The sequence below is a fragment of the Pseudopodoces humilis genome, chromosome 3 (assembly GCF_049639895.1).
Source record: "Pseudopodoces humilis isolate 2021_Gansu_Grassland_sample_001 chromosome 3, ASM4963989v1, whole genome shotgun sequence".
Taxonomy (NCBI): Eukaryota; Metazoa; Chordata; class Aves; order Passeriformes; family Paridae; genus Pseudopodoces; species Pseudopodoces humilis.
In genome coordinates, this window is record NC_142202.1 from 89,234,172 (window position 1) to 89,256,494 (window position 22,323).

The 22,323-nt window shown below is 36.9% G+C and overlaps 1 protein-coding gene across 1 annotated transcript in view; it reads right to left on the reverse strand.

Moving 5' to 3' along the window:
- The window catches only part of PRIM2 (DNA primase subunit 2), a 91,706-nt gene that overhangs the window by 45,722 nt on the left and 23,661 nt on the right, over positions 1 to 22,323 (reverse strand). The gene's annotated exons all lie outside the window — the stretch shown is intronic.

Below are 22,323 nucleotides of genomic sequence, written 5' to 3' on the forward strand. Positions count from 1 at the left end.
GATACACTACACACATCTCAGAGTACTCTTTACATATTTATAGGATCAACAGAGAATCACAGGATGGTCTGGGCTGGAAGGGGCCTTAAAGCTTATCGACTTCCAAACTCTCTGTCATGGACAGTGACACCTTCCTCTAGACCAGAGCCCCATCCAGCCTGGTCTTGAACTTGAACTGCACAAATATCCAGCAAGATTACGATAAATAGCATGTCTAAGTGTCAGTTCCACTTACACAGAGTCCAATTAAAAGGCCATGCTTTCATATAAAAAGGGAAACTCTACCAAACAATGACATTTCAAACATAAATGGTTCACGTAAAATCTCTTTCCCACTGCAATCTGACTTCAGCAACAAAAACTAGTTTTCATGTACATTTTATTCTAGAATTCAGACTCACAAAGTAATAGTCGCAAAAGACTTCTTAATGCATTTCTCTCTGATTAGAAGCATTGTTGAAGAACAGAAGCTCTAAAACTTTAAAACTTCATTTTCACCACAATCTAAATTTTAGCTGGCTGTTCTCTAAAATGTTGTTTTAAAGGATATGAATTCTCCAGTAAGGCATTTTAATGCACCAAGCACCAAAATACTTGCTTTAGATTAAATTTCAGACACAATGTCTAGAAAGATATTGTACTTCTGAGAGAGCCTTAATATTACTTTGGTTTGCCTTTATTTATTTTTTTAAAAGACATTTCAGAATTACATTACCTGGTTTGTATGACTTTGCACTAAGAGTTAAGAGATGCAGATACTGCCAGAACCCAAGAATTCAAGCTAATTACGCTCCCGAAAAACACCTTCAACATCCAACTAAGCTGCAGGCTGTCTCATACCAACAAAAACTGACTGATTTTGAAACATCAGCTATGGTGCTAATGTTGTTACAAAATGTCACAATGCAAATGCTATGCAGCTGGGGAACCTGGATTAAGAGAGCAGTGTTTGCATGCCAGTATGCTGCTGTACCTAGACAGCTGACATTTTAACACTGATCAATTCTCTTTTGAAAAAAGTTGGGATTTAACCTTTCACAGCATCTTACAAATCCCAAGCACTGTACAAAATTAATAAGTAATTTTTGCCAAGGCTTCTTCAGCTATTAGAAGTTATTTCAGCAGCACTTACAGTGAAATATGATCAATAAAAACTACACCAAACAATTAATGTTACATCTATTCCACAACACACAACCTATATAACAGCAAATAGCAGTCTTCAAAACTAACAAAACTATGCAAAAAATGCTTTTGACATTATCTAACATTTTTTTTAAATGGATCAATATAATTTAATACATAAAGCATTTAGATTATTTCCATCTAGTACCACCAAATTTATGGAAGAAAGGAAATAAATAATACAGATTACCATTACTGGGCTTCTAGTACAAAGGTAAGAAATCTGACATTTCTAACGCACAGGAAAAACTTTCCCTCCTGAATCACTGGTGGATGATATAAGTGTCAATATAAGGCTGAACTTGGTTTTGTGGGTTTGCTTTTGTTTTGCTATTTAATTACATAAAACTCCCGACCAACTCCTCACACACACATGCCTCTTCACAGTAACACAAGCTAGCCAAAAGAAAATCATACAGAACATAAAGTGGCCTTTTATGTCTAAGGAAAGCAAATCAAAGGCAGCAACTAACTTACTTAAAAACAAACAAATTAATTAAAGTTATATTATTAGCACTGACATTTTCTTTTTGGACTCAAAAAGGTAAGGCACAATAGTTATCAATGTTGCTTAGATGCTTTACCTAAAACCTTAAAACCTATACACAAGTATAATAAAATATAAATTATGTTGCAAAATATATATTCTAAATATTATATAAATAATGTCTTTTTCATTTTGCCAGTTAATTCAAGCTGCCAAAGGACAAATTTTCCATAAGAGAAGAAACAAGAGTTGTGCAGTGTCCTTGCTAGCATGTCCTAGATACTTACCTAATACTTTAAGAACTCTGAAGAAACCCAAGTCCACTAATTTCAGCTCAGCATTCGTCAAATGCACTCAGAATAATAATTAATGTTTTCCTCAGGCACTTGCTTCTAAAAGTAATTGATTTATTTTTGCCATTTGGAAATGTCTAGGCTTTCATATTCACACTGAGGTATAAATAACACCTGGATTGGAGTCTCATATTTAGTCTTTAAAGCAAAATTTTTCAATCCTTAAACTTTGTTAATTGCTAAACAAACTGTTGCTGGGTTTTGCAAAATTATTACTTGTGCATATAATCATTTTACCCGCATGTGAGCATGACAGCATGTACATGGACTCATCTCTTCTACTTTTTTGCACACTAAAATAAAGCTGAAGTTGACAGTTCTGAAGATACTTAACAGATATTTTCCCCTAGAAATAAGTTACTGATTCCATCTTACAAGTGTATGTGTGTTTCAGGCTTTAATTATATGTAGATTGAAGTAGACATTTAAGAAGCTACCTTGTCAGCAAAATCCAAATCTTCTGTTAAATAATACTTCCCATAGTTGTGAAGGTTCTTCAGTGATTTTATCAACTGTTTCACAACTGACTCAGCCTTTACAGAGAGCTTTCACAACTCTTAATTTAGTCCTCCGTTCTTTTTTTTTTATCAACCTCCAGATACCTAGTAATTTTCAAACCAAATAGACCAATGGAACACTCACCTTCACAGCAAGCATGGAAAATGAGATAGTTTCTTTTATTTCACTTTATTTCACTATGAACTTCTGATTCATGCAAACCATTCTTCATCTCTTCATTACTGTTTACTTTTCTTTGGCTGCATGCAGATCCTTTGTTTCTTTTTCTGGCATTATTTATGTACAGTTTGTTGCTTTTCCAGTCCTTCTCCCAGGTTCACAGACTAAATGGTCATTCCAGTACCCCAACACAACCTGGAGCCCTCAGTTCAACTATACAATGATGTTTTAACTTGCATCCATGGAGCATTACAGTTCAACTATACAGTGATGTTTTAACTAACTTGCATCCATGGAGCATTACTGAAGTGGGAGAAGGTAACTCAGACAGCACTGATTTCCCCAAGGTCTTAATGTTATGATTTTAAAGTTACACACACACATACACACGCACACACACAGCCCCTTGCACTTCATTTGTGAGAAAGCCAAAATCTCTTCATAAAATCTCTTCTTGGTAGAAGCTACTAGCCAATATCACACAAGAAGCAGTTAGTTAGAATGTATGAAAGATTATTATTTAAAGACCCTCAAAGTCACTGTCACAAACCATGGTTTGTGGTCATTAATCCATCACAAACTTCATCAGTCTAGCACTGTGTTCCAAAACTGCTTTAAGAACAACCACACTCTAGTAAAAGCTCTCTGATGCTAAAGACTATATAGTCAAAAAGAGAAGAAACAAGTCTCTATATACCCATCCAATATACTTGATTAAAAGCTCATTTTCCACAGTCATCATTACTACTACACGGCTTCATCAATGTAGACATTCATAAAAACCTTCAGTTAAAAACTGTGATGTATTTTATCTTTACAAACCCTATTACTAAAGCCCTATGCACTACAGGAAATAAATGTCTGCTACTGTATAAAAATCAGTTACTATAAATCAGTTTTATTACAGAACTTCAGAAGAGATATTTAGATTTTATTAGTAACAAGATTTTACTACTGGGAATCAATTATCTGTCCAAGTTCTAGGCTCCCCTCTACAAGAGAAATGGACATATCAGAGAAAGACCAACACAGGACCACAAAGATGAAGGGACTGGAGCATCTGTTATGAGGAAAGACTGGGAGAGTTGGATCAGTTCAGCATGGAGGAAGGAGGCTCTGGAGGATTCCACCAATGCATATACCTAACTTAAGGGAGGGCAAACAGGACAGAGCCAGGCTCTTTCCATCGGTTACCAGTGACAGGACCAGATGAAACGTGGACAGCAAACTGAAACACAGGAACATGTGAACATCTGAACATCAAGAAACACTGTCTGTACTGTATGTTGTGTATTTGGTTTTCAACAACTGTGATTCTCAATGTGGCCGAGGTTTGAATGCACCTCTGAAGATCATCTGGTCCAAACCCTCAGATGGAACAGGGTCATCTAGAGCTCTTTGACCAGGACTGTTCAGCAATATCTCCAAGGATGGAGATTTTGCAATCTCCCTGGGTAACCTGTTGAAACCAAATACACAATACATAATACAAACCATACATAATACAGTACCAAATATTTCTGAACGACTAAGCCTTTCTGTTTTGCATGCAAGAGCTTCCATTCTCTAAGAACCCTCAAAAGTCCACATTTTCATCTGCATTGTAGAGAAATTTTTTAAATTACTCATGATTTTATTAACAAATTCTAAAAAGATTGCTAAGTCCTTTTTCAGGAGGATGAAATGAAGGGGAAACAAGATCATTTTACTCTTAGATTTCCTTCAAGGAAAAATTAGTAACAAAAGATCTTAAAATCACTTGTTCTTAGCGACCCGGATTACTTACTGAAGTTGACATTTCTCATAGCTATGATCTTATTCAGTCCTTAAACTATAAAATAGATACACTAACATCTAAGGTAAAAGGATACAATTGCAAAACATTTTTCTGTGTTTAATGAGCTTCTCAAATCTTCATATATTTACTTTTTTCCCTTGACAGATTTACTATACAATTTCAAAGAAGTTTAAATAATCCTTAGGAATTCCATACCTGATCTTTAGTAATGAACAACACAGAAAAGATTTATTACAACAGCCTGCATGACACCAATCTCTTACTTTCAAAACTCAGAAGGCAGCATTTGAATTTCAATTGCTTTATTCTCTCAATATGTGGCACAGCTTGAAAATCATCATTTTGTTGCTAAAACTTGGAAAAATATCCATCTTTTAAAAGTAAAAAGGCATTTGGAACACTTTTGCTCCTTTGTGCATATTTTACAATACTGATTATCTTTTATTAAGAAGGAAAATCAAATCTTGCCAGCCTCTGATAGAGTTTTAAGCCCCAGTTTCCCAGATGTTCAAGTACCAGTGATTACATTCTTATCTTTAGTGTGTAGAGCTGAAAACATGACAGGCACTCAAATTTCATAAGGCTAAAACCTAGCATTAATCTGAGCCTATTTATCATAATTTTCCAACATTTTATTTCGTGTCAACTCTCAATTGCCAGTAACAGCAATGACACTACTCAGACGTGAGTAAGAGTTAATGCTTAAGTATTTTCTTGAAAAAGCAGAAAAGGACATTTGTATCAAGGAAAACTACTAGAAACTCAAACAACATGCAATGCTCTAGTATTTTTTTTAAACTATTATTTGCATTTACAGTTATTACAAATATTTTACTTCTGAATAAACAAATACACTCTGACATAAGAACACTTCCCTCAGGAGTAAATTTCACAAGGCAGAAAACCAAGCTTTCAAAAAAGCTACTTATTTATAAAACATAAATATTGCTGCCTTAGAACTTAACTATGGAAGTGGGACCTCGGTTTGACCCTTATGAAGGCCTGTGGCTCAGTGCCTTTCAGAGCAGAAGTGCACACAGCAAGCTGCTAGAGCGAAGGTGAAGCTGGTGGCTTCAGGCCCCAGGGATGTTCTCCCTCGCAGCCCCTCGCAGCCAGCCTGCCGCTAACCCCAGCCAGGCTGACCATGTACTCCTCATGCTCACACACTGTGCAGACACTGCTGGCCACCTCAGGAACTCCACACACAAAAACAGGCACCAAGAGACTATGGAGTCCAGCAACCAAAAGTACAGGACTGAAAGACAGAAGTTGTTTGAAGCCGGATGAATGTGCAAAGGAAAACCAACCCAAATAAATACTAAATCAGGTACTGCAAGTGCATTTCAGAAGATAAGGTAAGCTACTTTACAATAATGCCTTCAAATACATGAAGTACTAAAAAGGAGTTTTTATGAAGCACGTACTCTCCAAACATTAGCCTTTGAACAGATCTGGTATCCATCTTTTGAAGCAAGAACAACACATTGTTAAGCAAAACCTATTACCAAATATCCTTTGTATTCTTGAATCATTCCAACATTCTTCAAACCACAGTTTATGATCCATCGGGAGGCATGAAAATATACAACGGTATTGGCCAAGTGTCTGGCAACAGACTGCAGAAGTTTGGTTTTTCCTAAGTCACAGCAGTTCAGCACCCTCAGGGCGGAGAAACAGAGGATGTAATTACTACTGGCAGAGGATCAGTGGCTGTAATCAGTAGTTCAAGTATTTATATTAGCCAAGGAACTCTTGCTGCTAGCATCAAATCTGTTTCACCATGGCTGCTGAGTAATTATAAAGCCCTAAAGGATCTCTAAGCTGCTCGCAATTACTTGCAGCACGCTCTCATAACAGAAAATAACCCGTGTAGAGGAAGAGTACATAAAGCACATAAAAAGCTACTTTCTACATAGTTCAGCAAAGCCATTGTTAAATATAGCACAAAAAGAATAAAGTCTATACACAATTCAAAGTTAGAAGTTACCAGATCCAAATACATATCATATCAGTCATGTTCTGTGTAGTTTATCAACACAACAACAGCAAATAAAAATTTTAAAATCACTTAGCAGTGAGAGTCACCTTACTAATTCTTTTGCAGTTGGTTGGGCACAACTCTTGGACACCAAAACAGCTAAAAAGCCCTCACTAAACTGGGACCAAGTGAACTGAGTGACTCCTTTTTGGTATATACATACACCCATTAGTTACTTTCTTAGTCCTTGCAAGTGTTTGCAAGTCCTACTAAGCATACTTCCTACAGCACTCAGCATCACATCTTCCTTATGACCGTAAAAACACAGATTCCAAACCTGCACAGTTCTTTAATTTTGCTTTTTACAACACTTTCTCTAATGGTTACTGAAAATCATGTGAAAGGCCATTGTCCATTTTGCATAAGAAAATTAGCTTCTTTTCACACAACTTGTGACTTTACCATGACTAAGCCTGTACAGAACACTCAAGCAGGAGAAAAATTATCTGGGACAATAAGGTTACCAAAGTCAAGAAAATCACACTGTTCTCCTCTATGTGCAAGAGATAATGGAAGAGGTTAGGAAATGCCAAAGCAATCACAGTCACTCCTCAGCCTATATAGAACATTGTTCTAGAAAGCGAAGTCAAATGAGAAATTACTTGTCTAAAATATTATCTCTTCTTTAAAGTCAGTAAGTCAAAATAGAAGAACACATGCAACACAACATCCTTATTTTCCTTTATTCAATCCTTCTGTGCCTAATGTCTTCAAGAAGTGGCAGAAACAACTGTATATTGTCCAAGTAGAAGGATCATTCAGAAGATAAGAATTTGACTACATTTGTCCAGCTCTAGCTCTTTAGATTATACCAATATACACTGTGAGGAAAGCACAGATGACTGGTATAAGCTGGCCCAAAAACCAACATCTGGCATGTTTTAATGGTTTAGGTATGAGCAGGACAAAAACAAGAAGAATGGATGAACTCGTAAGAGTTTGCATTTTTACATTTGAGGCAAAATGCGAAACAATGATAGCACCTCAGAGGAACAACAGCAGGTGGTCTTTAGATATAGAAAAGGTCAAAGAAACAACATCACCAAGAAGGCCAGTGAGAGTTTATGCCAAGTGCCTGAATTAGAATGCAACAAATAAATAAAAAATGATAGCCCTGAAAAGGAGGCGGTGACTTACCCATGAACATTCAACACTGCAGAAGGCTGAGCCCAAGAGGGAACCACTATGCAGAGAAGCCAAGCCACCAGCCAAGACCTGACCCTTGCTGGAAGTGCCCTATTTGGAGTCCATGATACCAGTCACAGCTTGACAAGAGGAGATTTGTTTGATGTAACTCTCTTTTCTTCAAAGGATGTGAGAGCTGGTCATAAAACCATTTGGTGGGTAGACCTTGGCTAAGGGCCAGACTCCCACCCAACCATTTGGATACTTCCCCTCCTCAATGGGAAGGTGGTAGAATAGATCTACAAGTCCATGGATTACTTATCAATTGCCATTATGGGAAAAACAGACTTAACCTGGGCAAAAGCCCATGTATTCGCAATACAAATAGATTTGGGTGGTGGGAAACAAAGAAAAAACCAAAATGCAACCTTGCTGTGACCCTCCTCTTCTTCCCAGGCTCAGTTTCACTCCAATTCAGTATTGCAAATTTCATCACCCAAGCCTATCAAGTGGTATAGGGAGAAATGAAAATGAAAAGAGTAAATCAAAACCAGTGTGCAGTCCTTTAGGAGACTACAATGATCTTAACCATATGCTCTAAAAGACACACTAAATTGTCATGCAGGTTTTTCAAGTGTGTTTTTTGTTTTTAATTAGCCAATTAATTTATCTTTTACCATATTTTTTCAATTAAATAATCTATTTATAAACAAAAAGTACAGAAAACTTCCTACCAGTGAAGCAGTACTAAAGATGACCGGCTCTTTTGTAACATCTAGCAAGAGGTTGTTTTCAGCCAAGTAAGGCCAAATACCTCTTATTTTCAGAAAGAGCCACTTCAGCTCTGTCTCTGACAACCGTGGCCACTTCAGCTGCTCTTCACTGAATGTCGTATCTATAAAGTACTCCAGATGAAGAAGGCAATGTGTACAAGGACTGTATCATTTTGTTTGCCTGAGACAGTCTGAAGCTTGGATAAAGACAAGGATGACAATTTTCACCAAACTAGTCCCCCTTCATCTACAGCACAAAGTGATATTCTATGGGAGCATTTGCCTTGCTCTTGAGCTGACAATTGCTAAAGCAATTTTCAACAGTGTCAGATCAATATTTTTCAAGACTATCACCACTAAGGAAATACAACTGGATAGTAAGACCTTGCACCAAACAAGTTTCAAAGAGACTAAAAGAGACCAGAGAGGTCAGAAGCAACTTACAAGGGAAGTCACAGAATTCAACCAGGGCTTCTGGGTAGAAACGGTGATAGAACACAAGTTATACAACCTAAACAGTCAAGTCTAGACACAACAAAATTTAAAATAAAAACCAAGACAGTTTCCATAAAACATCATTGCTTAACTCAAATATTACATTTCAAATCCAAAAAACATCTCAAGTTCTTTTTGAACCAAAACACAGCAAAGATGTTTAAAATAGCATGTTAAATTCTTGCATATCACCAAATATTCAGAAACAAGATTCTGTTGATTCCCACATGTATTTTCAATAAAAATGCAACTGTTTTTCATAGTCCTAATGGTTAACCAAGTACACTTAAACTTATCCACCAAAAAACCAACCAAATAAAAAACCCTCCACTCAAAACAAAAAGAGCTTTACATAACAGTCTATTATGCACGAAAAAACCCAGGAATCTCTAGCAAAACCCCATAAACTTTAAGTTTACAAAATCACAGAATGAGCTACACTGGAAAAGTTGTTTAGTTGAAACAGTTGAAAAGTTGAAATAGTCCGCTTTGATTTAATCTTCCTTATGTGCTCCTGAGAATTTTTAATGACTCAGTTGATATAACAAAGACTGAATAAATCTTCACCCTTTTTGAGAAAAGTACTCAGGACTGATGGGCAACTTGAAAAGGTAAAATAAGCCAACAAAAACATAAACCATTCTCACTATTCACTTTGTTCATTAATGACGCAAATCTTGTTTTAGGAATGACTCATTCAGAATTTCAATATTCAGACACAAAGTGAATATGTCTTCTCCATAACTGTTTGACCACAGCAGTGATATGTATCTTCTACTTTAATTAACAGTGAATTAAATTCACTGACTACACTGATAGGTCTGTTTTATTTTCCTAAATTTACATATTATTTTGATTCAAGTTTTAAATTATTACACACAAGAATAAAAACATTCTATTTGTGTATATATATATATACTCCATTAGTTAGTCATTACAAGCACTTAAATGCATTGTAAGATACACCAACAAATAGCAATGAACTTTTTTATAAGAAAAATGTAATTTACTAGGACTAGCTTGAGAAACTTAGAATACCTGTTTTAACTCATACAGTGCAGTTCTAAGGGTGGTTTAGAATCACTTCATATACCAAAGATCTTTTATTTCATCTTGCAGATAAACAGAATCTTTCTAAAAAGAAAAGTAAGTAAGTATACCCGACACTGCTCTTCTTCATTATAGACCTGCAGTTTCATGGGTCTATGGCCAGCAAGAGGCATGAAAAAAATCTTTACAAGTGCTCAAAGTATCTCCAGCTGTGTTTTTTTAAACCTATGCCTGTTTCTAAACACTTGTGGGGCCTGCTAACTTAATGCTGCATAACCAGATCATAAGAGTTGATTAAACTATATTTTTAATTCAACACAGCATGAAAGTATATACAACACTGCTATTCTGACTGAAATTTCACAAACAAGGCTTAAAATTGCAAGTCCAGGAAAACTCAGAAAATAATTTTTATCACAAAGGTACCACCAACAGGGTTAGGATTTATAAAGTCAGATCTCTACTACTCAGGAAGTACTATGCCTCTTATTACTTTTACTGTTTTGAGAAAGACCATTGTAAACTTCAGGAGGAAATGTTACAGGAGGAAAACAGCAAAACTGAGCTATACAGGGATCGTTGCTCACAGATAAATTATGTCAAAAAATGTGTCAAATATTTTTCAAAGCTATTTTATTGCTTTATCTTGCTGCAAGAGCAGACAACTGCAGAAGAATTCCAAACTGATATTTTTTTTTTTTACTCAAGACTCTATTTCTTTGTCAGTTTACCAGCTAGAACATAGACAGTAAGAGGGTTTCAGCTTGTTCCTGATGTGTGAGACAACCTAAATTTATACAGCCATTTAAATCAGGTAGATGTGAACTGAAGTAGAAGCAAATCCGAACTATGTTTGCACTCTATTTAAGTTCACATGCAGAAAAGCCACAATATGCAGAATGATTTTCAGAATGTACTCGCCCCCACATATGCTAAACACATACAGCTTTCACTAAAGATACCACCACAAGTCCTAAGGATAAAATCATCCTGTTAGCATGGTACTCTGTTGCTGCTTTCATCTACTTCTCAGTCATAGCTTGGTGTAACACAGGTGTGCTGTGGAAGGTGCTGTGGAAGGTAACAACAGAGCCACATGTCAATAATTCTGTTACCTCTGCAGTAAGCTGCACAGTTACCACCTAGCATAACTATTTTTAAGGCTGTGGCTCTACAAAGAGCAAGTAACACGGTTTGTCTATTTACTTTTATAGCAGCCTATAGTAGAATTGTGGTTTGTTTTTTTTTAAGCTTGCTGAAGAATTGGATTTGTTGCCAGGCAGGGAATACACAACTCAACATAAGCTACATCTGACAATGAAGATAATTCAACTAGAACACAAGTTTGGCAGAAATAAGACTGTAAGATGCTACATCCTCTCCTTGAAAAGCTTTAGACATAACCTTGAGATACTAGCTAAAACCTGGAATACATATTTTCTAAAAGGAACTTGATACACAATTTCATAGCAGTGCTGACAAGAATAAAAATCTGTGACACTGTGGCTCCAGAGTACCAGGAATAGGCTGTTCTCTTCTTCCAGTATTGAATGCAGGACAATGCTTTAAATATCCAGCTGGTAGATCCAATACACAATATTTGCAGGAAAAGATCAAACACAGAGATGTTAAACTAGAATACTGGTCATATTAAGGTCAGATGTGATGAATATAACCACAATGAGGCACAAACAAAGCTCTAAACACAGGTGACTTTTACAGCCAGCTGTCCACTGATGATGCTACATCTGCAGTATTTCAGGTTATAGAGGACTTGAGGGAAAATGCCCAAGCAATGACCTCAGAAAGCTGAAAAGACAGGCAAACAGAAGCAGTTTTCAAAACAAATGAGTAGGAAGTTAATTAGTAACAGTTTTCTGCTTTTTTGGTAAATCCAGATAGCATTATTTTCCAGAATCAACACTATTTGGTAAAAAATATTCAGAGAGAAAGGACCACTCATCTTTTAAAGATGACTGAAAGTTTTAACAGAGATTATTAAAAAGGAATATATGTCCATTTAGTAAGAATACAATGACATCAGGAAGAAAATTAATTAAAACACTAGGGAAAGAAAATAAGTACAAGGAATTGACCATAGAAATCATTTGTAAGCAGCCTCAATAATAACTAACAAGAAAAATGTAATTGCTCATTTATGGTCAGATGCTTGGTTTAGTTGATGCTAAATCTTATGGAATGAAGTCTAATGACTGAAAGATTAACCTGTATAGTCTTAACATCAGGGGCAAAACAAAATATTACCTAAGGCACTGAAAATTCTGAATGCACCCGATGTAAAAGGTTGAGCTCCAGATCACAGACACACAGAGGTCTCAGGAATGGTGTCCCAGTGCCAGCCGTGCCCAGGAGGTGCAGCCACAGGGAGCTCCCGGGCCCGCAGGGAAAACAGGAAAACGCTCTGGCAGATCCTGCCTGAGCCACACCAGGCTCAGTGGCACCCCCAGACCTCACTGCATCACCCATGTGCTGACCACAACTAAACCTGCCACTGTAGCTCATAAAGAGAGTCAGCTCACAAAACACGAAACTGAGAAATCTACTCCAAACGCCACGCTTGCTGGGTGAAATGTCCAATTGGACCACATGATGTAAACTTGTGGAACTGCAGCAGCCTGGAGGGAAAATTTATACAAAGAATTGGATTTCTAGTACTTGCTTGAGCTTCCTTTTCTGAAAGTTTCCTTAAATTCGAGTCCAACCCAGAAAACAGTACATTCACAGAGCTCACTTTAAAGGGATGAATAAAGACTGTCAGGAGGCAAAACAAACTAACTTGAAAACTGACAGAATTACCCAAAACTATTTTGAAATTCCCACTTTGCCTATTGAAGCCTGCAAATACAGGAAAATTCTGAGTCCAATTATGCAGTCACTGAAATGCAACTGCTATAGCATTTCCACATAATATTAAAAGTGAATAGTTTAATTATGTTTGCTAAGTGACAGGACATAGTAAACAAAGAAAGGAGTATTACATAATGACTTCCCAAATTTCCAAAAGTAAACAGAAATCAATTAGATCTTAAGTATTTTAGCTTCTAAGAGTAATGCCACAAATTAGAGACAAATGCAAGTTTGAGAGCAATTCTAACCTTCATGTTTTTCGCTCATCTCTACTGATAAACTTCCAGACATTTGCACCTTATAAATATTATTTAAGGAAGCAAAGAACTACCAAGTAGTCAAAAAGGATTCAGTAAGAGATCTACCAGGAAATGACCTCTCATGCAAGGTTTCATGCAGGTTTCATGTGAAACCTTTCAGGATGTAACTGAGGGTACTGAGAGCTGAACTTGTGAACCCACTCTCCACCATTGCTGGAAGGCTATTCTGATCAGGAGAGGCTCCTGATGGCTTAAGGCAAGTCCTCCATCCAACTTCTGATGGAGGAATAAGGATGAGTGGGGAACAAGGCCAGGCAGTCTTACTTCAGACCCTGGGAAAGCCATAAAGTTAGTATTCTTGAAATGCACTTCTAATTTCTTTGTTTTTAACCAACGGCTTCCTTCTGTCACAAAAACAAGTACATCTGTGAGTAAGGAATAGCAGGTGTCATTTGCCTTGGCTTTGACAAGACTTTGGATACCAGATCCCTGTATCTAAGCTGCAACTTTATAGTCCAGGTTAAATTAGATGGCTGAAAAGCTTTTAGAAGGTTGGAGTGATACTAACCAGCTTACTGCTCACTGTGAAATGCAAGCAGCTAAGGATCCCATTTACATTGAGCCTGAGTAAGCCAAGCCTCTGCTACACTGTGGACTGTGCTACACTGCACGTGTTGCCTGGGCTTGTGTTGTGCCACTCTTATTCCTTGGCTGCAGAAGCAATTTAGGTGACTGATTGTAATTGAAATTCACCAAGCACAACTGAGAAGTCTGGTACCTATGACAGAATGGTGCAGGATGATGGCCAACTCACTGGAGAATAGCTCTTCCAGAAAAGAGCTGACAATCTAGTAAGCAGGTTCAACTTCAGCAGTAAAGACAGGCAGAAAACACAGAGGGTAGAATTTTACAAAACTTGCCCCAGTTTATCAAAGTCTTTCTTATGCTGTGAGCCCCTAAATTAGACATACTATTCTAAATGTGGTGTATTAAGTGTAAAGTAAAGGGGGAATTAGCTCTCTCCACCTACCTAACTACACTTCTGCTGATAAAGCCCAAGGTACTATCAACCTTCTCTGCTGCCAGGGCGCCTTGCTGTCGTACACTGAGCCTACTGTTTGTTTACATGTGAACTACACTCAATCCAAACTGCAGCACTTGTACTGAAAGTTTAAGCAACAGCACCACATAATCCCATTGTGGTTGCTTTCGCTACACTATTTAAGTGGCTTAAGGAACACACATCAGTGCCCGGGGAAATCTTGGTGACTGACTTAGATTTCAATAGTGCTAGCCAATATTCAGAAAAAAAATGTAAGGAAAAAAGAAGAACTAATCCTGAGCTCAGAGTAATTACTTGATGAGAGTACGTTACCATTTGCTATACAAAGTATTATGCTTCAGTGGTAACCATGTCTTAAAAATAACAAAAAACCAACACACACTAAAACAAAAGCTGCTTCTTTTCCTGAGAGATTATCTGTGGCTTCTAGACACTGTCACAAAGGCAAAGGACGTTATGAAACAAAATAAAATGGATTTCTCTTCTTCAAATATCTCATATCCTTCTCTTCCTCATAGTAGCATTCATGCCTGGGGAAAAGTTGTCCACCTGAAAGAAGTGCTCACAATGACCTTCACACAGCTTCTGCATAGATTTGCCAGCAGTGCTGGCAGAGCACCCTGCACTGAGCAGCACAGGGGCATTCCTTCTCCACCAGCCCACATCTACTTATTAATCCCTCAGCAGCAGAGCACAGGCTGTGCTCGTGCCCTGTATGATGTATTCTCCCTTGCACCAACTGAACTCAAGTATCCCACATCTGTGCCTGAAAAAAACTAACTTTCTTAAGAGCCAAGTACTAGGCTGTGGACCTAATTTCATAATAATTACCCATTGTCTTGGAATCATTATAAAATCCCAAAGTCGCAGATCTAAACGCAGTGGTGGTTTGAAAAACATGCAGCTTGGAAGAACTTTTTTATTATTGCCTCTCTAATTATTAGTTCAATCATCTCTGCTCCTATTGCAGGCTCTAACAGCATTATCCTATGACATAAGAAAAAAATATAATTAATAGAATTGTCTAGTTTTCCTCTAGAAAGGGGACTGATAATGAAAACTCAGGATTATTCCCCAGCCTAAATTTTGGCAAAACCACATCATCAGATGATCCACTACACTCCCCCCACCTTCATACCTGGTGAAATAAGTTAAGATCAAAAGTCCAGCTGGATTTGCTATTAAAACTGTTAGTCTAAAACTGGCTAGTTTTATGAGCAATAAAAGCACTGAGAGGGAAGAAAGAAAACGTAACTACAGGCATGAAGATGCCTGCTCTCCAAAGCCTTTTTTTCATAGAGAAGAACATCAGGGAACATACCAAATTTAAAAGCAGATTCACCCCAAGATTTTAATTTGTTCAGTAGCAACAATCTAGAGAAAATTTCAGTAAAGTTCAGAATTACATTTCAAAATAAATAGGTAATTTGTCTTTGAAATCACACTTATTAAAATATCTAACACAAAAAAATGTATTGTGTGTGACAGATAAGAGACTGATTTTAAATTTAAATATATAATAAATTAATTCATAGTCCTTATTTTTTCATTTACATCCTCCTATTATATTTCTTTTATTTATTTTCTCATGCAATATGAGCTATCATTAACTTTTATTGAAAAACAGATATTTGGTTTCTGTCAAGAAGGGGTGTCACATGCCTAGCACTCTACAATAGTGCCTGGGAGACTCAACTCTTCCAAAAATTACTTTAAACGCCTGTCATCTGGAGTAAGAAGTGATTAATGATTTTATTCATTCACTTTGACAACTGGTGGCATTCTACTCACTTTGAAAAAAAAGTAATTCTACATTTCCACCATCCCCAAAGAAGATTCCCCTGATTCACACTTTAGTTTTAAACAGAGAGTCCGGGGGGCAGTGTGTTGGGATTTCCACATTTTTTAGTTTTATTTTTACTGTCTATAAATGAAAAGGGTGGAGTAAAAAGAAACACAAACTATGTTTGGGATTAAGAAATAGTCACGGAACAACCTTCACCTCACTTTGCCATTGTAAATACAAAAATAACAGGGAAAACTCAAGGGTTTTTCTGTTACTTAAAAGGCTCTAAGGAGTACATCCAAATTTAATCCATTTTTTTTCATGTGTACATATATAGCAAAGACTGCAGTCATTAATAAACCATGTCATTTTGCTTAACTTGTGACAGATGGCAATAAAGAGACCCTTGCCTTCTAATATTTGTTCAAGAACACAGATTATTTAAATTAAACATCAATCCTTACAAACAGAGAAATACTAGTATTTACATGAAAAGGAATTTGTTTACATAAATACAGAAAAAAATTACAGCTAAAGAAAGCTTTCACAAGCTCCATGTAAATTGAAACTGAGTATCTTCATTGGTCTGTTTTTCCCTGATACTTCACCTTATTTTCTGCCCTTCTACAACTCAAACAGTGGACAGCTAATTCAGTGTCCCGGCAAAAATCTACAGAGCACATGCAAGATTTTACAAAATTTCACATAGAATTGAGACTTCCAAATACACCATCACCTTCCAAAATCCATTTTTACAACAAAATATCTATATTATAGTACTTTACTGCCTCCTCCCTCACACAGATAAGCTATCATCAGACCAATGAGATGATACAAAACATTTATGTATGTTGACACTACCAAACGTACATAACTCTCACATAGGATCTATGCAGTAATCCAACAGGAAATCCAGTCAAAAGAAACCCCAAATCAACCGACCATTCAGAATCAGCTGAGCACAAGATACTGATTACCCTACTTTAAAACATCCCTGCAGTCAAAACATTCAGGGATACAGCAGTACACTCGTGGGGCAGGTACGTCGATGGCCACTAGAAGGAAAGTGATGAGCCAGTAGGAGCCTGGCAGCAGAGCACAGGCAGTGCACAGGCACCTGATGCTTTCCTGGAGACGAGTCATTATCCAAGCAGGACCTGCTTCTTTTCAAGCCAGAGGTGAAAATGAAGGCACAGCTAGGTAGGGAGGGGGGCAGGGTTCACCAACAGGCCCAATGCTACTACAGCCAAATTTTAACTACTCCAGCTCAGATCTGCAGCCTAATTAAATCATGTTTCAAATATTTCAGGAAGAAAGCACTCCAAGAATTCTAGTGATAGCCTGTACAGGCTGTCCATAAGACACCAGAGTGTGATTTTATTGTAAAAATGATGTTCAAATATACTGCCTGCTTTCCTAATACTAGGAAAAATTTGTTCTGACAAATAATTTTCATTTACAAGAACTACAAAAAAAAGCCCACTTCTTCTGTAGCATAGGTAGGCAAATGAGCAATTAATTGAAGGAGTAATACATTAACAGATTAAATACCCTTTGGAAAACTGCAGTAAGATGGAAAGTCATACAATGAGGCCACCCAGAAATTAGCTGCAGTAATACTAACAGTGACAAGCATTTCTAAAAATATTTACTTCATCTATATTTAAAAATCTGAAAATAAATATTCAGTAAGTTCAAAAAGCATATTGCTACCTTTTTCTTAAAAGAGTTCAAAACACTTGAGTTGTGTATCAGCAAAATTAGTGGGATTTTTTAAAATTAGTTTTACAGTAGAGTTTCTTTTAAACACCTCTTGGCAAAGGCATTGCTGAGATAAGACTTGTGCATACTTTACTGTGACACAGCCTAAAGGAGTGCTCCAAACTCTAAAAAGATTCTATACGTCAATCTGCCAAGACCTGATATGACTACCAGTTGTTCAATTTATATCGTGTCTGATTTCGATCTACTGACAGTCATCTCCCATTTTTCCTTCTGACTAAAAAAGGGATTTAAGATTTAGCCCTTCCCCAAAGGTCAGACAATGTTTTTCATTAGCCACAATGCCAAGAAGATGTTAATGTCATATGTGCAACGTGCATTCCTTGGCTTAGGACACCATAACACTTTACTAAGGAGAACAGCCATTCTCCATATTTTAATGCAAAATGTGTGAAAAAAATATCATGTAATTGGAGAGCTTGTCATCACAATGTTTAGAGATTCAACCCATTTCTTTCTGCCTGCTCCATAAACTTGCTAAGCCAGAGTACAGTGGATGAAATTAACTCCAGATAGATACTGCTACAGCTATCACATTGCAAATGGCTGTGGGTCACAGGCCACCAAGAGAAAATAATCAGGAAAAATGCAAATTTGTAACAGTGTCATCCTGAGATGCAGACTTTTGTTTACTCACCAACTGCATATTCTATTACAATTCTTTCTCACTGACTAAAGTGCATTGTTTGCAAATCACTGCTACCCGCATATTAATAAATGACATTTAACAGGTGCCATATTAACTAAGTTTTCAGGTTATCACATTTACCACACAACAAAGAAATAAAATTGTACTTTCAACTAATATATTCAGTTCCATTTTTTTTTTCTGAAATTTGGGGAACAACTTAGTTAGGCAAGCCTTCCACATGCTTCAAATAATGCAAATCTTGTTTTGTTGGCTTGACTACCATGAAATATCGATGTGAAGATTGAAGCACTTTCATACAAATCAAACCAGACAGGACTATGTAGAGACCACACCAATTGCGTATGCTGCAAATTTTGTACTTAAGAAACTCTTAAACTCTGTATGAAAGATGCAAGAAGACATGAGAAGAAATAGAAAAAATACTGAATACAGTCAAATTTCATTTAGCCTCCTAACTTTATTTATAATTACTTTATGCTAGCAATCTATGGGGTCTCTAAAAGGAACACATGTACTTCAATTAGTAAAGGAGATAAAACACTGAAGGATGGATTTTAGAAAACAGACAGCAATGAGACAACAGCCAAAAAAAAGCCACAAAGGAAAGTCCAGTAACAAGTCAACATACAAGTTTCAGTCTTAACACACACACTCTAAATAATTTCCCTGAATATCACTTCTCCCACTCAGAATATCACCATTTTATTCAGCTGACCTGTGCCTTAGACAATGACCTTGTAATAATCAGAAATGAAGACCAGCTGCTTCTCTGCAAAATTCTCACTGCAAACTTCACCTGAGAGATTCAAAGTCACTGTAATCACATTTTACCTTACACTGCCTAAGTTATTACCTTACTAACCTTGTATGTGCATATTATAAAAATCATCCATTTATGTTACAGTGAATTACTTTGAGTTAACACTGGGAACACAACACCTGAAATGAATTTCAAGTGACAAGACCATCATCAATCATACTTTCTCCCCATTAATGCCACCACATAAAGCCTTCTGCTCCACTGCTTAAAAACTTAGGTGTTTTAGGAAGAAAATGTTTCACAGATGATGCTATGTATACCAATACTTTTCTGAATTAGGAGGTTCTTTGTAGCTATAGGATAAGTCAACCAAAATAGCGTATTTATTTGACTAATATTTCATTTTAAAAGATAAATCATTACAAATATTAGTAATGCAACTTATTTGATTCCCATTTCTAACTGTTTAAAATATTACATACCAAATCAGGAAAGGAATCAAGAAAAAAATATACAAAATTAGAAAGCACCAGTGAGGTCTTCCTTTTGCAGCGAGTCCTCAAAACCAACAATTTTATTTGTAGACATTTTTTCAGATTACACAAGATAGCAATTCAAAGTAAAAAAGTGCTAGTATTAAATTAAGAAGAAAAATGCTCTGTCAAGATTGTATGTATTAATACTGGAATCAAATTCTTGTGGCACCAATTAGTGCTATTTCTAGGTTATATTTTAATTTGCAGACAGTAAGATCCTATATGGTGCTCTGACAAAGAATGTTCACAAAAGCAACAATTCAGAGACCAGCCAAGTTATTACTTCAATTGCTAGGCAAAAAAAAAGGGGAAGTATTTAAAAAAAGTATAATAAATCTATGGCTCAGTTATGCATGGATAATTACAAGTCTTTGTAAAATAAACTCGTCAGCACACCATAAAAAGCACTCACACAGCAGGAATATTTACACATTCTCAAGCATCAGTTTATGGCTTTAAAATATATTGTTCAAAAAACACTAAAGCTTTAGGACAAAGCATTTTCTGAATGTAATGTTCATTAAGGTAAAGTGACATAAAGATTCAATGTATTTGATTCAAACACTACTGGGAGGCATCCCAGTCAGAGTTAGGTTTTTCAGTATCTAGGATCCTCACACCTTGAATTTATCAGAGAGCTGCTTTAGAGAAAGAGACCAGGAAACACAGAAGCTAACATGGCTGTGTGAGCTGGAACCAGAGTGCTGAACCTCCTTTCCTCCAACCTCAGCAGAACTACAAACCTCATGACAAAATATTAGAACAGCCACAGATAACTCACCCCAACCTAAGGGCCAAATTACTACAGATGCTGATGAAGACAGGGAGATTGATAAACAGTTACCACTGCAAGCAAAACAGACTCAACGTGAGGGAAACTAATGTAATTTACTGTCAATAAGACTCAGACAGTGAGGAGCAGAGAAAAACAAGACAATGCCTTTGCTTCCCTCTCTTATCAACTGCACTGTGCTCCTCCACCTGAGATTCCCACAGCTTCCACCCAGGGCAGCAGGTGGACAGCAGGCGCAGCTGTGCTCAGTCCAGAACAGCTCCTCTCCACAGCTCCTGCCTGCTCACAATTCCCCCTACTCTGGCATGGGCTTTCTCCCATGGCATGCACTCCAGGAAAACAAAAATCCTTAAGCATAGGTTCTCCACAGGCTGTGGTTCCTTCAGGAACTCTCCATCTGCTTCAGTGTGGGTTCATCCTTCCATCATGTATCCATGCATCAGATCCTTCTTCTATCCTCTCCCCCTTTTGTCCCACTTCAGATTTCTCTGAAGCAATCCTCTTTTGTGCAGTACTGGGTCCAGTATAGCTCTGATATGGGTCTGTGGGTCTGAGCCATGACACTAAGCTGAATCTTCTGATCTTTTTTTTTTAAAAAAATCAGAATTTTAAAGTACATTCCTCAAATATGAGATGCATAATTTTGTATGTTACTGTAAACACTGTGAAACCCTCATGAATAAAACATTAAGCAAACTTCTATGAATTTAAATGGTGTTCCATTATAAAACAATTGTTGAACTAACATTACAGCTCACATGTTACAGAAAATGTTCAAGCTTTCTACAGTTTAATCATTATTAATGGCACAAGGAAATTATTTACTATCAAATGGGTCAGAGAATACATAAAGAAGGCCTTTGCAGTATTGATTTTGCACATAAAATTAACATCTGTAGTTGTACTTCGAACTGCCAAGAAGGCTTGACTAATACCAACTCCTCTTATTATAAAGCCTTAAGAAATAGCCACAGTTGGGATGTCAAACTTGTTTTTAAATGATGAAAGAGAACATCTGAATGCTTCATGGGCTTGACTAGTAAGTGATTAAAGCATAACTGACTGAACTGAATTTCTGCCACTGTCAACATGAAACTTTTTTTAAAAGTCAGTGCTATGAATTATTCACTGTTCTTTCAAAGCTCAGTGCCAACACAACAATTCACTCTCACTCCATTCCTCCCTTACAACCCCAACTAGAATCACTCTAACATGCAGGATGGTGACATGCATCTGCAATGTTATGACCAATGTAACAAGGCTAGGCAACCACCCAAATCATTCAATGCTTTGGAGACCTAGGTATAGCATCTTCAACACAAGCATGTTCCCATAAGGTGTACAATTTCAGAGCACCTTGGAAAAGACAAGGGGCTTTTTTTAATTTGATAAAGGAAAGCATTTTTGCTTCCCACTGTTTGTTTACTAAAAGCTCACGGTCAACCTTGGTATTAATGTAACATAACAATACAAGGCTTTGAAAACATTTGTGAAAAGCAATCCAAACTGCCTTCATGTAATTCAATGCTGCATTTTCTAGGACGAAAGTTTTGTGTGTTAGACATGACCACCCACTTTTAATCCCTGTGAAGAGTCTCATATTGTAAAACAAGCAATTCCTGAACTGATCACCAAATTACTAACAGAAGGACATTCACATACCATGTTTATCACAGATATCCTAACCAGGTATGATAACTCAAATACTCATACAACAAGAACTTTACCTTTGCCTGACATATTCTGGCTTATCCTCATTTGAGTTCATAGAATATTCAGTGTTAAAAGGGACCCACAAGGACCATCAACCCCAACTCTTCAGTGGGTGACCTGTACAGAGA